Here is a 13,500-nt window from a genome sequence, read left to right as displayed (position 1 = left end):
CGAGATAGATCAGCTGGTTGAGTGGTGTTGTAGCAGCAAACTTGCACTCAACATCAGTAAGACCAACTAATTGACTGAAGACTTAACCAGTTCTCTTTGAGGGATCAGAAGGGAAAAGGGTAAGTAGCTTCAAGTTCCTGGGTGTCAGTGTCTCTGAGAATCTATCCTGGGCGGAACATATTGATGCAATTACAAAGAATGCATAGCATCTGGCTGTATTTCATGAGGAGTTTGAGGAGAATTGGTGTGTCACCAAAGACACCCCATCGGGACACTTCTCGCAAGGCAAAAGGTCCCGATGGAGTACCTGGTATGGCTCTGAAAACCTGTGCCAGCTAACTAGCAGGAGTATTCAAGGACATTTTCAACCTTTCACTGCTACGGGCAGAAGTTCCCACTTGCTTTAAAAAGGCAACAATTATACCAGTGCCAAAGAAGAATAATGTGGGCTGCCTTAATGATTATCGCCCGGTAGCACTCACATCGACAGTGATGAAATGTTTTGAGAGTTTGGTTATAACTAGACTGAACTCCTGCCTCAGCAAGGACCTGGACTCATTGCAGATTGCCTATCGTCACAACAGGTCAATGGCATACACAATCTCCATGTCTCTTCACACGGCTTTAGATCATCTAGACAACACAAACACCAACGTCAGGATGCTGTTCATCGACTATAGCTCAGCATTCAATACCATCATTCCTACAATCCTAATTCAGAAGTTGCAGAATCTGGTCCTCTGTACCTCCCTCTGTAATTGGATCCTTGACTTCCTAACCGGAAGACACCAGTCTGTGTGGATTGGTGATAACATATCCTCTTTGCTGATGATCAACACTGGCGCACCTCAAGGGTGTGTGCTTAGCCCACTGCTCTACTCTTTGTACATATACACATGACTGTATGGCTAGGCATAGCTCAAACACCATCTACAAATTTGCTGACGATACAACCATTGTTGGTAGAATCTCAGGTGGTGATGAGGGGGCGTACAGGAGTAAGATATGCCAACTAGTAGAATGGTGCCGCAGCAACAACCTGGCACTCAACATCAGTAAGATGAAAGAGCTGATTGTGAACTTCAGGAAGGGTAAGACAAAGGAACACATACCAATCCTCATAAAGAGATCAGAAGTAGAGAGAGTGAGCAGCTTCAAGTTCCTGGGTGTCAATATCTCTGAGGATCTAATCTGGTCCCAGCACATTGATGTAGTCATAAAGAAGGCAAGACAGTGGCTATACTTTGTTAGGAGTTTGAAGCGATTTGGCATGTCAACAAGTACGCTCAAAATCCCTATAGTTTTACCGTGGAGAGCATTCTGACAGGCTGCATCACTGTCTGGAATGGAGGGGCTACTGCACAGGACCGAAAGAAGCTGGAAAAGGTTGTAAATCTAGTCAGCTCCATCTTGGGTACTAGCCTACAAAGTATCCAGGACATCTTTAGGGAGCGGTATCTCAGAAAGGCAGCGTCCATTATTAAAGACCTCCAGCACCCAGGGCATGGATTTTTCTCACTATTACCATCAGGTAGGAGATACAGAAGCCTGAAGGCACACACTCAGCATTCAGGAACAGCTTCTTCCCCTCTGCCATCCGATTCCTAAATGGACTTTGAAGCTTTGGACACTACCTCAATTAAAAAAAAAATATACAGTATTCCTGTTTTTGCACACTTTTTAAAATAATCTATTCAATATACGTAATTGATTTACTTGTATATTTATTATGTTTTATCTTATTTATTATTTTTTTCTTTCTCTCCCTGTGCTAGATTATGTATGGCATTGAACTGCTGCTGCTAAGTTAACAAATTTCATGGCCATTTCATGGCCGGTGGTAATAAACCTGATTCTGATTCTGAAATTTCTACAGATGTACTGTGGAGAGCATTCTAACTGGTTGCATCACTGTCTGATATGGAGAGGCCACTGCACAGGACTGGAAAAAGCTGCAGAAAGTTGTAAATGCAGTCAGCTCCATCATGGTAACTAGCCTCCCCAGCATTTAGGACACCTTCAAATAGTGATGCCTCAAAAAGGTAGCATCCATCTATAGGGACCCCCATTACCCAGGACATGCCCTCTTCTCATTGCTACCATCAAGGAGGAAGTACAGGAGCCTGAAGATGCACACTCAAAGTTTCAGGAAAAGTTTCTTCTCCTCTGCCATTAGATTTCTGAACGGACAGTGAACCCATGAAGACTTCCTCAGTATTTTTCCCTCTTTTTGCACTACTTATTTAAGTTATTTTAAAATATATACCTGTACTTCTTATTGTAATTTAGTTTTTAATTGTCATATGTTGCAATGTACTGCTGCTGCAAAACAAATTTCATGACATTCACCGATGACATTAACTTGATTCTCAATCAATGACCATCTAAATCAGGGGTGTCAAACTCATTTTAGGTCACTGGCTGGATTGAGCAAAATGCAGCTTCATGCGGGCCGGATCAGTCGGACGCGTGCGAACGCAGCTTTCGTTGCCTCCGTTTTTTCAGCCTGCTCTCATGTGTCTCAGTCTCTGCTATAACTACAAAGTGTTTCACTTTACAAATTCCGTTTCTTATGAAGAAGACTGCCGAGCAAGACTGCCGAATAAACACTAAAAACCCTGAAAACCTGGTACCTGAATAAACTCAGCATTAGCCATATCATACGCCATAGGCGCTTCGATTACTGGGGCCAGCTTTAATAGTAATTAGATATTATCTCGCGGGCCAAAGATAATTCCACCGCGGGCCGGATTTGGCCCGCGGGCCTTGAGTTTGACATATATGCTCTAAATGATCAATTACAAAGATTAGCAGTAAAAATTGTGCATTGTATTAACTCTTCAAATTTTAGTGATTTTACTTTCCAGTTTGCTTGTAGAAATGGCAGTAAGGATCTTGGTTTCTCTCTAGTGAAGTCATACTAGTGGCCTAGGTGAATGTTAAACATACCATACACTCTTTAGAGGAACGTGCTAAAATAGGTCGGGCAGAAAGATCTGGTATACTGGTACATGGATCTCAAAAGTGATACCATAAGACACAGTTGAAGAATTAGGCCATTCAGCCCATTAAGTCTGTTCTATCATTCAATCTTGGCAGATTTATTTTCCTACTCAACCCCATTCTCTTGTCTTTTCTCTGTAACCTTTGACACTCTTACTGATCCAGAAACTATCAACCTCTGTTTTAAATATACCCAGTGATTTGGCCTCCACAGCCATCTGTGGCAATGAATTCCACAAATTTACCACCCTCTGGCTGAAGAAATCCCTCTTCATCTCTATTCTAAAGGGACATCCTTCTATTCTGGGGCTGTGCCCTCAGGTACTAGACTCCTCCATTATTGGAAACATCCTCTCCATGTCCACTCTATCTAGGCTCTTCAATATTTGATTGATTTCAATGAAATCCCCCCTCATTTTTCTAAATGAGTACAATAAGTACAAGCCCAGAGCTATCAAATGCTACTCGTACATTAACCCTTTCATTCCTGGGATCATTCTCATTAACATCCCCTGGATTCTTTCCAATGCTAGAACATCCTTCCTTACATTAGGGGCCCAAAATTGCACTCCAAATGCAGTCTGACCAATGCTTTATAAATCCTCAGCATTACCCTCTTGCTTTTATATTATAGCCTTCTTGAAATTAATTGAATTGACCTTATTATTTACATCCTTCATATATACGAGGAGTAAAAATCTTACGTCTCCATCTAAATGTGCAATTGTAGTCACGTGTGAAGTGCTACGAAAGGAACACACGGAGGCAGAGAGAGCTGAACTCAGAATGACTTTACTGATTCAAACTTGCGCACTTAAATCTCCCCTCCTGTGGGCCCTTGCGACCAGTGGGGTGGACGTGACGTCAGACCGTCCCCGGAAGGTACGCCCCGAGCGGGCCGCGCATCTGCCTGTGGCTCCTGATGGCGGTTCGAGTCCCATGTGTGCAGACCGCCACCCCCCCAAGAAACGTCCATCAGGGGAGTGGAGCCCCCAGTCTGCGTGGCTTGTTTGGGTGGCCAGCCTTGCCAGCGTGGTGCGGGTACCCTCACTAGTTGCTCAATGTCCAAGAGCGCCGGTTTGAGACAGTCCACTGTAAAAGTCTCTTCCTGGCCACCCACCTCCACGACACACGTGGTTCCGTTGTGCTGGATCACCTTGAAGGGTCCCTCGTACGGCCGCTGTAGAGGTGACCTGTGCATGCCCCTGCAAATAAAAACATACTAACAGTCTCGGAGGTCTTTAGGGGTGAAGGATGGCGTGGGACCCTGCCTGGACCGGTGCCAGGGTCCCTACCTTGTCCCACAGCCTTGTTAGCACCGCTGCTGGAGTTTCGTCCGAACTTCAGGCCTCTGGTACGAACTCGCCCGGGACTGTCAGGGGAGCGCCGTAGACCAATTCCGCTGAGGAGGTGCCCAGGTCCTCCTTGGGGGCTGTGTGGATGCCCAGTAGGACCCAGGGTAGCTCGTCTGTCCAGTTGGGGCCCCTGAGGCGCGTCATCAGGGCCAACTTGAGATGCCGGTGGAATCGCTCTACCAAACCGTTGGACTGGGGATGGTACGCTGTGGTGTGATGCAGCTGGGTGCCCTGAAGCTGCGCCAGTACTGTTCACAAACCAGACGTGAACTGCGCCCTTCTGTCGGAGGTGATGTCCGTTGGGAGGACGAACCTGGTGATCCAGTTTGCAATGAGCGCCCTGGCACAGGACTCAGTGGTTGTGTCTGCGGGCGGTTCAGCTTCCTGCCATCTGGTGAACCTTTCTACCATGGTAAAGATATACCTGGCGCCCTGGGAGACTGGCAGGGGGCCGACAATGTGCACGTGGATGTGTTGGAACCTCCTGTGTGTCGGCTGGAACTGCTGGAGGGGAGCCTTCACGTGCCACTGGACTTTGGCGGTCTGGCAGTGTACGCAGGTCCTGGCCCAGTGTCTGACCTGTTTGTGCAAACCGTGCCAGACGAATCTGTCCACTACCAGATTGATGGACACCCGGATGGACCGGTGGGCCAGGTCATGAGTGTGTCGAACACCCGGCACCTCCACGCTGCTGGTACCACGGGTCGGGGTTTGCCGGTAGACACATCACACAGGAGTCGATCCGCTGCCGGGCCGATGGAGACGTCCCCCAACTGGAGCCCCGAAATGGAGGTGTGGTAAGCCGGGATCTCAGTGTCCGACCGTTGTGCTTCCGCCAGTACTCTGCTGCTGAGCCGACCATGGGTCCGATACCTTGGCTAGTGCGAAGGTGAGGGGCTTGTGGTTGGTATACATGGTGAACTCCCTTCCCTCGAGGAAATACCGGACAGCCAGGTAAAGCGCTAGCAACTCTCTGTCGAAGGCGCTGTACTTCACCTCTGGTGGCCGTAGGTGCCGGCTGAAGAAAGCGAGTAGTCGCCACTGGTCCTCAACAAGCTGCTCCAGGACTCTGCCAACTGCCGCGTCGGAAGCGTCGACTGTGAGTGCCATGGGTACATCGACTCTCCGGTGCACTAGGAGGGCTGCCTTCGCCAGCTGGAACACCTCCGTGGACTCTGCCAACTGCCGCGTCGGAAGCGTCGACTGTGAGTGCCGTGGGTACATCGACTCTCCGGTGCACTAGGAGGGCTGCCTTCGCCAGCTGGAACACTGGAACTCTGCGTCCTGTGCCACTTCTTTGGCCTTGCCGGCCATTAGGCGGAACAAGGGTCTCATGATGCGTGCCGCCGCCAGCACGAACCGATGATAAAAGTTGTCCATCCCTACGAACTCCTGCAGGCTCTTGACCGTGCTGGGCTTGGGGAACTGGCGGATGGCCTGGACCTTGTCCGGTAGGGGAACTGCGCCATGTCGGTTGACTCTGTGGCCCAAGAAGTCGATCTCTGTCAGCCTGAACTGGCACTTCGCCGGATTGATTGCCAGTCTGTAGTTGCTCAGGCGTTGGCACAGCTGGCGCAAATGTGCCACGTGCTCTTGGTGTGAACTGCTGGCCACCAGGATATCGTCCAAGTAAATGAAAATGAAATCCAGGCTGCGTCCCACTGAGTCCATGAGCCTTTGGAAAGTTTGGGCTGCATTCTTGACACCGAAAGGCATCCTCAGGAATTCGAACAAGCCGAACGGGGTGATGAGGGCACATTGTCGGGGTGCACTGGGATCTGATGGTATCTCCTGACCAGGTCGATTTTGGAGAAGATGGTCATTCTGTGCAGGTTCGCCGTGAAGTCCTGGATGTGGGGTACCGGGTACCTGTCGGCGTTTGTGGCGTCGTTGAGCCTCCTGTAGTCTCTGCAGGGCCTCCATCCTCCTACGGACTTGGGCACCATGTGCAGCGGGGATGCCCACGGGCTGTCTGAGCGGCGTACAATTCCCATCTCTTCCATCTTACGGAACTCCTCCTTGGCAAGGTGGAGCTTGTCGGGTGGGAGCCTGCGAGCTCGGGCGTGCAGCAGCGGTTCTTGCATGGGGATGTGGTGCTGCACGTCGTGCTTGGGGTCGGCCATGGAGAACTGTGGGGTGACTATGGAGGGGAATCCATTACCCGAGAGGGTCACGGAATCCAGGTGGTGGGCCAGTAGCTTGGCTTCTCCAAGCTGGAAAGTCTGGAACGTCTCGGCGTGGACCAAATGCCAGCCTTTCAAGTCAACCAGGAGGCAGTTGGCCCGTAGGAAGTCTGCCCCTAGTAGTGGCTGTGACACTGCTGCCAACTTGAAAATCCAAGTGAAATGGCTGGACCCAAAATGCAGTGCGATAGTTCGCAGGCCGTACATCCGAATACTGGTGCCATTTGCGCTGGTAAGTTCGGGGCCTGGGACCGCGTTACGAGTGTCCATGTTCGAGGGGGGGAGTACGCTGACTTCAGCCCCGGTGTCTACCAGGAAGCGCTGCCTGGAGTGTCGGTCCCAGAGGTACAGGAGGCTGTCTCGGTGGCCAGCCATCATAGCCATTAGCGACGGCTGGTCCCGGTGTTTTCCGGAAAAGCACATGGTGGACGGCAGCAGCACGTGCCTGAGCCCCATCTTTGGTGATAGAAACACCATTGTTCTGAACTTTCGTCCTTTCCCCCCGTGGGTCTCAGCGGCTTTGGTTGTGGGGCCTGGGCTTTGGGGCGCGTGATTATGGCTAGGTCCATGGAGGCTGCTCCACGTTGCTTGCTCTGCCAAACGACATCTGCTTTAGCCGAGACCCTGCGTGGGTCACTAAAATCCTCACTTGCGAGAAGGAGGCGAATGTCCTCTAGCATTTGCTTGAGGAACAACTGTTCAAATAAAAGGTACGGCTTATGGCCGTCCATGAGTGCCAGCATATCATTCATGAGCTTGGATGGCGTGCGGTCACCCAGGCCGTCCATGTGTAGGAGCCGTGTGGCCCGTTCGCGGCGGGAGAGTCCGAAGGTATGGATCAGTAGCACCTTAAGCTTAGTGTACCTGTCCTCCATTGGTGGCTGGTGTCGATGATCCGGCCTGCCGTCTCCTGGTCGAGCGCGCTGACCATGTAGTAATACCGCGTAGTGTCGGCTGTAATGTCTCTGATATTGAACTGGGCCTCAGCCTGCTCGAACCAAACGTTGGGCTGAGTGGCCCAGAAAGTCAGAAGCTGCAGAGAGATCGCGCTGTGCGAATTGCTTGGATTCATGGCTGGCTGCAGAGTTGCTGGTTCCAGATGCCATCTGGAACGTTGGGGTCTCCAATGTAGTCGCGCACAAAGCGCTACAAAAGGAACACATGGAGGCAGAGAGAGCTGAACTCGGAGTGACTTTACTGATTCAAACTCAGGCGCTTAAATCTTCCCTCCCAAGGGTGCCTGCGACCAGTGGGGTGGACGTGACGTCAGACCGTCCCCGGAAGGTCCACCCCGAGTGGGCCGTGTGTCTGCCTGCAGCTCCCGAAGGCAGTTCGAGTCCCATGTGTGTGGACCGCCACACAATTATAGTAATTTATAATAAATATTATGTATTACGTACAACGGGACAGTCAGTATAATATAGAATTACAGTTACATCAGCATGAATTAATCAGTCTGATGGCCTGGTGGAAGAAGCTGTCCTGGAGCCTGTTGGTCCTGGCTTTTATGTTGCAGTACCATTTACTGGATGGTAGCAGCTGGAACAGTTTGTGGTTGGAGTGACTCATGTCTCCAAATATCCTTTGGGCAATTTTTACACACCTGTCTTTGTAAATGTCCAGAATAGTGGGAAGTTCACATCTACAGATGTGCTGGGCTGTCTGCACCTCTCTCTGCAGAGTCCTGTAATTGAGGGAAGTACAGTTCCCATACCAGGCAGTGATGCAGCCAGTCAGGATGCTCTCAATTGTGCCCCTATAGAAAGTTCTTGGAACTTGGGGGCCCATACCAAACTTCTTCAACCGTCTTGAGTTGAAAGAGGTGCTGTTGTGCCTTTTTCACCACACAGCCTGTATGTACAGACCACGTGAGAAATTTGGTGATATTTATGCCGAGGAACTTAAAAGCTGTTCACCCTCTCAACCCCAGATCCATTGATGTCAATAGGGGTTAGCCTGTCTCCACAACCAGCTCCTTTGTTTTTTCAACGTTGAGGGTTGTTTTCTCAACACCACTTTTTCAGGGTGATGACTCCTTCACTGTAGGGTGCCTCATTATTATTTGAGATTAGGCCAATCAGTGTAGTGTCGTCTGCAAATTTAATTAGCAGATTGGATCTGTGGGTGGCGATATAGTCATGGGTATACAGAGAGTAAAGGAGGGGGCTTGATACACAGCCTTGAGGGGCTCCTGTGTTGAGGGGCAGAGGTGAGGGAGTGCACTCTTACCACCTGCCAGCGATCTAACAGGAAGTCCAGGATCCAGCTATACAAGTTAGAGTGAAGGCCGAGGTCTCTGAGCTTCTTTTCGAGCCTGGATGGAATTATGGTGTTGAATGCTGAACTATAGTCCAACAACAGCATTCTCACATAAGCATCCTTCTTCTCCAGATGTGTAAGGACGGTATGTAGAGCTGTGGCTGTTGGGTCATCTGTCGATTGGTAGTGTTGGTAGGCAAATTGTAGGAGGTCCAGTGTGGGTGGCAGTACATTGCAGATGTAGGTCTTGACCAGTCTCTCAAAGCATTTGCTTATTATTGAGGTGTGTGCTAACATTGTCAGGCCTGCACAGCTAATAGAAGTCACCTACCACTCGTTTCTAATTCATCATTTTAACCCAGCTCTTATCCACAGTCCTTGTTCACTCATTGAATGGGGGCTAGCCTCAATCTGTTGCTCGTAGCCTTCAGTTACCTTGTTGCCTGTGGTGTTTTGTATCTGTTCTCTTGTTTTGTGGCCCCTCGTGGCTTGTTGTATTTGAAGTCTATTATTACAGTTATTGTTCATCACTGAATCGTCTCTGCAGCTCTCCTTTTGGGTCAAGCCTCTTCTACATTTCCTGACAAACATTGCTTTTGTCTACCTTACTACCAATGCAACCTGCAAGTTAATCTTTAGGGAATACGGCACTAGAAATCCCTAGTCCCTTTAAACATGTGATTTCTGAATTTGCACCCCATTTAGAAACTAGTCTTTAACACCTTCTGCCAATGTGCATGGCCATACTCTTCCCTACCTCAGTATTCCACCTGTCTTTTCTCTTAACCTGTCCTTCTGCAGACTCCCTGTTTCCTCAGCACTGCCTGCCTCTCCACCTATCTTTGTACCATCTGCAAACTTGTCATCCAACTTATTGACATATAACTTGAAAAGAAGCAGTCCTAACACCGACCCCTGTGGAATACCACTGGCATTCCAGAAAAGGCTCCCAAAACTTTGAGAGAATAAGGTGTAAGCAGGCTTTCATAAAACCATCTATTTTGTTCTGTGCATGAACTTTGAGGATGTCACTACAGAATAGATGATATAGCGCACTTTGACAGGCGCTTTGGCCCACCAAGTCTTGCAGCAGCCATTGAGTATCTATTTGCAGTGTTCCTACACAAAGCTAATTTTTATTTTCCCCACATTCACATCAACTTACCCAGAGTCTACCAGTCACTTTCACACACACAGCAATTTACAGTGCCCAATTAATCTACCAGTTCATACGTCTTTAGGATGTGAGAGGAAACTGGAGCTCCCAGAGGAAGACCATACAGAACTTTGAAACTTCATGCAGACTGCACTGGACAGAGATCAGAATCAAAGCCAGATCACTGGCACTAGGTGGCAACATTTCGAGTAGTCTTACACTGTGCCACCCAAATCAAGCTCTTGACAGACTATTACATTTCCTCTTAACATCAAATTTGAGTTTTGGGTTGAGAGAAAATAAAAATGTAAGAGAAATAAATGAAATTGGAATGAAATAAAATAGATTTTATTTAATTGCTGCATGTCATGGACAAATCTAAACCCATATCCAACAAAACATACTGTTTTTACTTCTCGACAATCCCATTAATGTTTGTGTTGGTGATTATTCCTACTGCGTAGTAATGCTTAGATGATTTATTTCATTAAGAACAGATTAATTTGTAGTCATTTTCAACATCACTATAATTATATAGATTATTTACGTATTTTGTTGACACTACATTTCTTAAAGTGAAGTGTATGTATCTATTGATTTCAAAATAATCTACCAGATGGGTGTTCGATCTCATTTGTCCTAAAGATCAGCAGGACAAGTGTGTGTCAGTACTACAATGCAGAATTGATTCATGAGTCTGTGGAGTTTGCCGACTTAATTATAGTGTAAAGAACAAAACAAAATCCAAACTGATTTGTGGATATAGATTTATTGATCGTGTTGCGATCAGTTTACAGGCCAGAAATCATGTAGTGTTGAATCTTTATTATTGCATGGTGACTTCCTTGGCAATATTTCCTTCTCAGAATTGTTTTCCACGTGATGTACTGCTTTGCAGGTCTCTTTATTGCATTTCTCTATGAGCTTCCCTGGGTTTTTCAATGTAATGTGCACCACTGGACCCCATATTGCTGTCTATTGAATGCATTCAAACTCCTGAATAAAGGGCTTTTCATCTTACCCTACTTTCTTTGTAATGATTTGTTACAGAATGAGTGGACTTCTGTGGCATTCTCCTATATCTGAAACCATTTCACAGAGGTATTTGTGCATTTGAATGCAGTTGTTCTAGGTTTCCTTGTAATGGTGTCATAGTTCAATTACTGGATGAGTGATCTAGAGGATTGGATAGATCTGGTATCAAGATTCAAATCCCACTACTGCAGTAGGGACATTCAAATTCAGAGAATTAAATTTTAAATTAGCATAAATAGTGATTGTAAAACCTCCAAACTATTATTGAAACCTCATCTTATTTATTGACTTTTGCTAGCACACTACTTCAGCCCTAACTTTACCCCCACTTCCCTTATCTGTATTTGATTGTCAATGAGAACTGTACTGGCCTCGCAGTGATACTAATGTACCATGAATTAAGAAAACATAATCTTATAATTCTCAACCACCCAAATCAGCCAGGATAGACTGTTTCTGACACTGCATTTTAGTCTTGCATGTTTACCAACAACTGGATTTGTCATACTAGAAAGTTTACAGCATTACAGAACTTTTTAAGATACTAAGTGAAGGTCACACTTTCGGATAAATTTTTATTGAGTTACATTCACTGCTTGTCAGAAGGGAGATCATCGCTCACTATTTAAAGAAGAGTTACTGAGCCAACAGTGTAAAGGAAGTGAATTAATGCCAGAGCCACAATCCTTAATCCAGGAGTACCTCAGGCAGTCATGTTGTGTTGTTTTATGTTTAATTCAGCCTTATTGCAGATGCTACTTTTAGAAGCTTCATTTCTATGTTTACATCATTGAAATTTACATTTTAAATCAAAAATGTTTTATCCAAAATATTAACCCATATCTTCGTGATGATTTGTTTTTATCTCAATGGTTCGGGGAAGGGAAGATTCCTGTTTTTCCACAAAAAGTAATTCTGATTTGTTGTGTTCTGAGTTGTTCTGCCAAGCATAGTGGGCATACTATGTCAATGCCAGAATGTATGGTGACACTGCAGGCTGCTCCTAGCACATCCTTGGGTTGTGTTGGTTGTTAACGCAAATGGTGCATTTTTCTTATGTTCTGCTGAATGGAAATTTATGAATAAGGATTTTGGATATATCTTCTAAAACAAGTACCCAGAGACTTAAAAGAAGTTGAAAACTTCATGGACATAAATCAAAATGCCCCAATCCACTACCATCTTACGTGATATGCGAAGTATATAATTGAGAAATTATATGATTTGAGCAATGCATAAGGTTCTAGGTACCTTTTATTCTGCAGAATCGTTATCCACATTTGTGTCCAAAGCTGTAGGACCACCTAACTTAGGATATAACAAAAAAAGAAGTGTGACAGATATTGATTAAAAATGAAGATAGCCTAGAGAAACCCGTAAACTGCTGGATTAAAGTTAAGAAGGCCATTATAAAAATTAAGAGAAAGAGTAAGACATATGGCTCTTCAAACCTACTCTATCATTCATTAGGATCATGACTGCTCTACCTCAGGCCTGTTTTCCTAAATTATCTCTATATAGATTGATTTTAATATTCAGAAACTTAGTGATTTTTGTTTAGAATGAGCTCAATGACTAAGGTTCCACATATATCTGGGGTAGAGAAATCCAAAGATTCACCACACACTGAGGGTAGGAAAGTCTCCATATTTCAGATCTATATTGTTAACTGCTTTTTCCTGATGTTCTCCAAACAGGATAGTCTGTAATTGGATATAACTGCTCAACACAGAAATTAATAGTGCTGTTCAAATTAAGCTTATTGATCAAACCTGTAGTCAAGCAAAGTCTCTGTCTCTGTCTCTGTCTGTCTGTCTCTCTGCCTCTCTCTCTCTCTTTTGCTCCCTCCCTCCCTCTCCCTCTCACTCTTCCTCTTCCTCTCTCCCTCTCTCCCTGACTCTATTCATTCACTCTATCCTTATATCTCTCTATCCTCTATCTCTCTCTCTACCCTCTCTCTCTATCTCTCTCTATCCTCTACTTCTCTCTCTACCCTCTATTCTCTCTCTCTATCCTCTATCTCTCTACCCTCTCTCTCTCTCTCTATCTCTCTCTATCCTCTACCTCTCTCTCTATCTCTCTCTATCCTCTATCTCGTTCACACCCCTCTGTTGAGAAGCCTGAGACCAGACAAGTCAGTGAGGGAGTGGAAAACAGAATTAAAATGACATGCAACCCTTCCTTCCTTCTTTCTAGCTCCAGGAGCTCAGTGTGGATCGTATTACAGCTGTACTACCACCTACTTTCTAGACTCATGGAACGTGGCCCAACTAGCCTCTACTCCAGAACCTAGCTCTGGCCACACAGTTACCTATTCTCTTGATCAAACTCCCTCTCACCCCCCCGCCCCCCAGTGCTTCTAATCTCAACCCTCATTTTGATCCTGACACCAACTATTGATTGCTTGTCAGCACACATGTCAGATACAACTCATCTCTTGGCAAGTAGAATTCACGAGACATCTGGAGAGGATTCTGGGGGAACATGCCATATTTGTCAGTGATGCACA

The 13,500-nt window shown here is 46.4% G+C and overlaps 1 protein-coding gene across 1 annotated transcript in view; it reads left to right on the top strand.

The window, feature by feature from the left end:
* tex264b (testis expressed 264, ER-phagy receptor b) overlaps window positions 1-13,500 on the top strand; it is a 454,741-nt gene that overhangs the window by 26,520 nt on the left and 414,721 nt on the right. The gene's annotated exons all lie outside the window — the stretch shown is intronic.

Source organism: Hemitrygon akajei, chromosome 19 (genome assembly GCF_048418815.1).
Source record: "Hemitrygon akajei chromosome 19, sHemAka1.3, whole genome shotgun sequence".
NCBI classification, from domain to species: domain Eukaryota; kingdom Metazoa; phylum Chordata; class Chondrichthyes; order Myliobatiformes; family Dasyatidae; genus Hemitrygon; species Hemitrygon akajei.
This window is presented reverse-complemented; position numbering and strand designations above follow the sequence as displayed.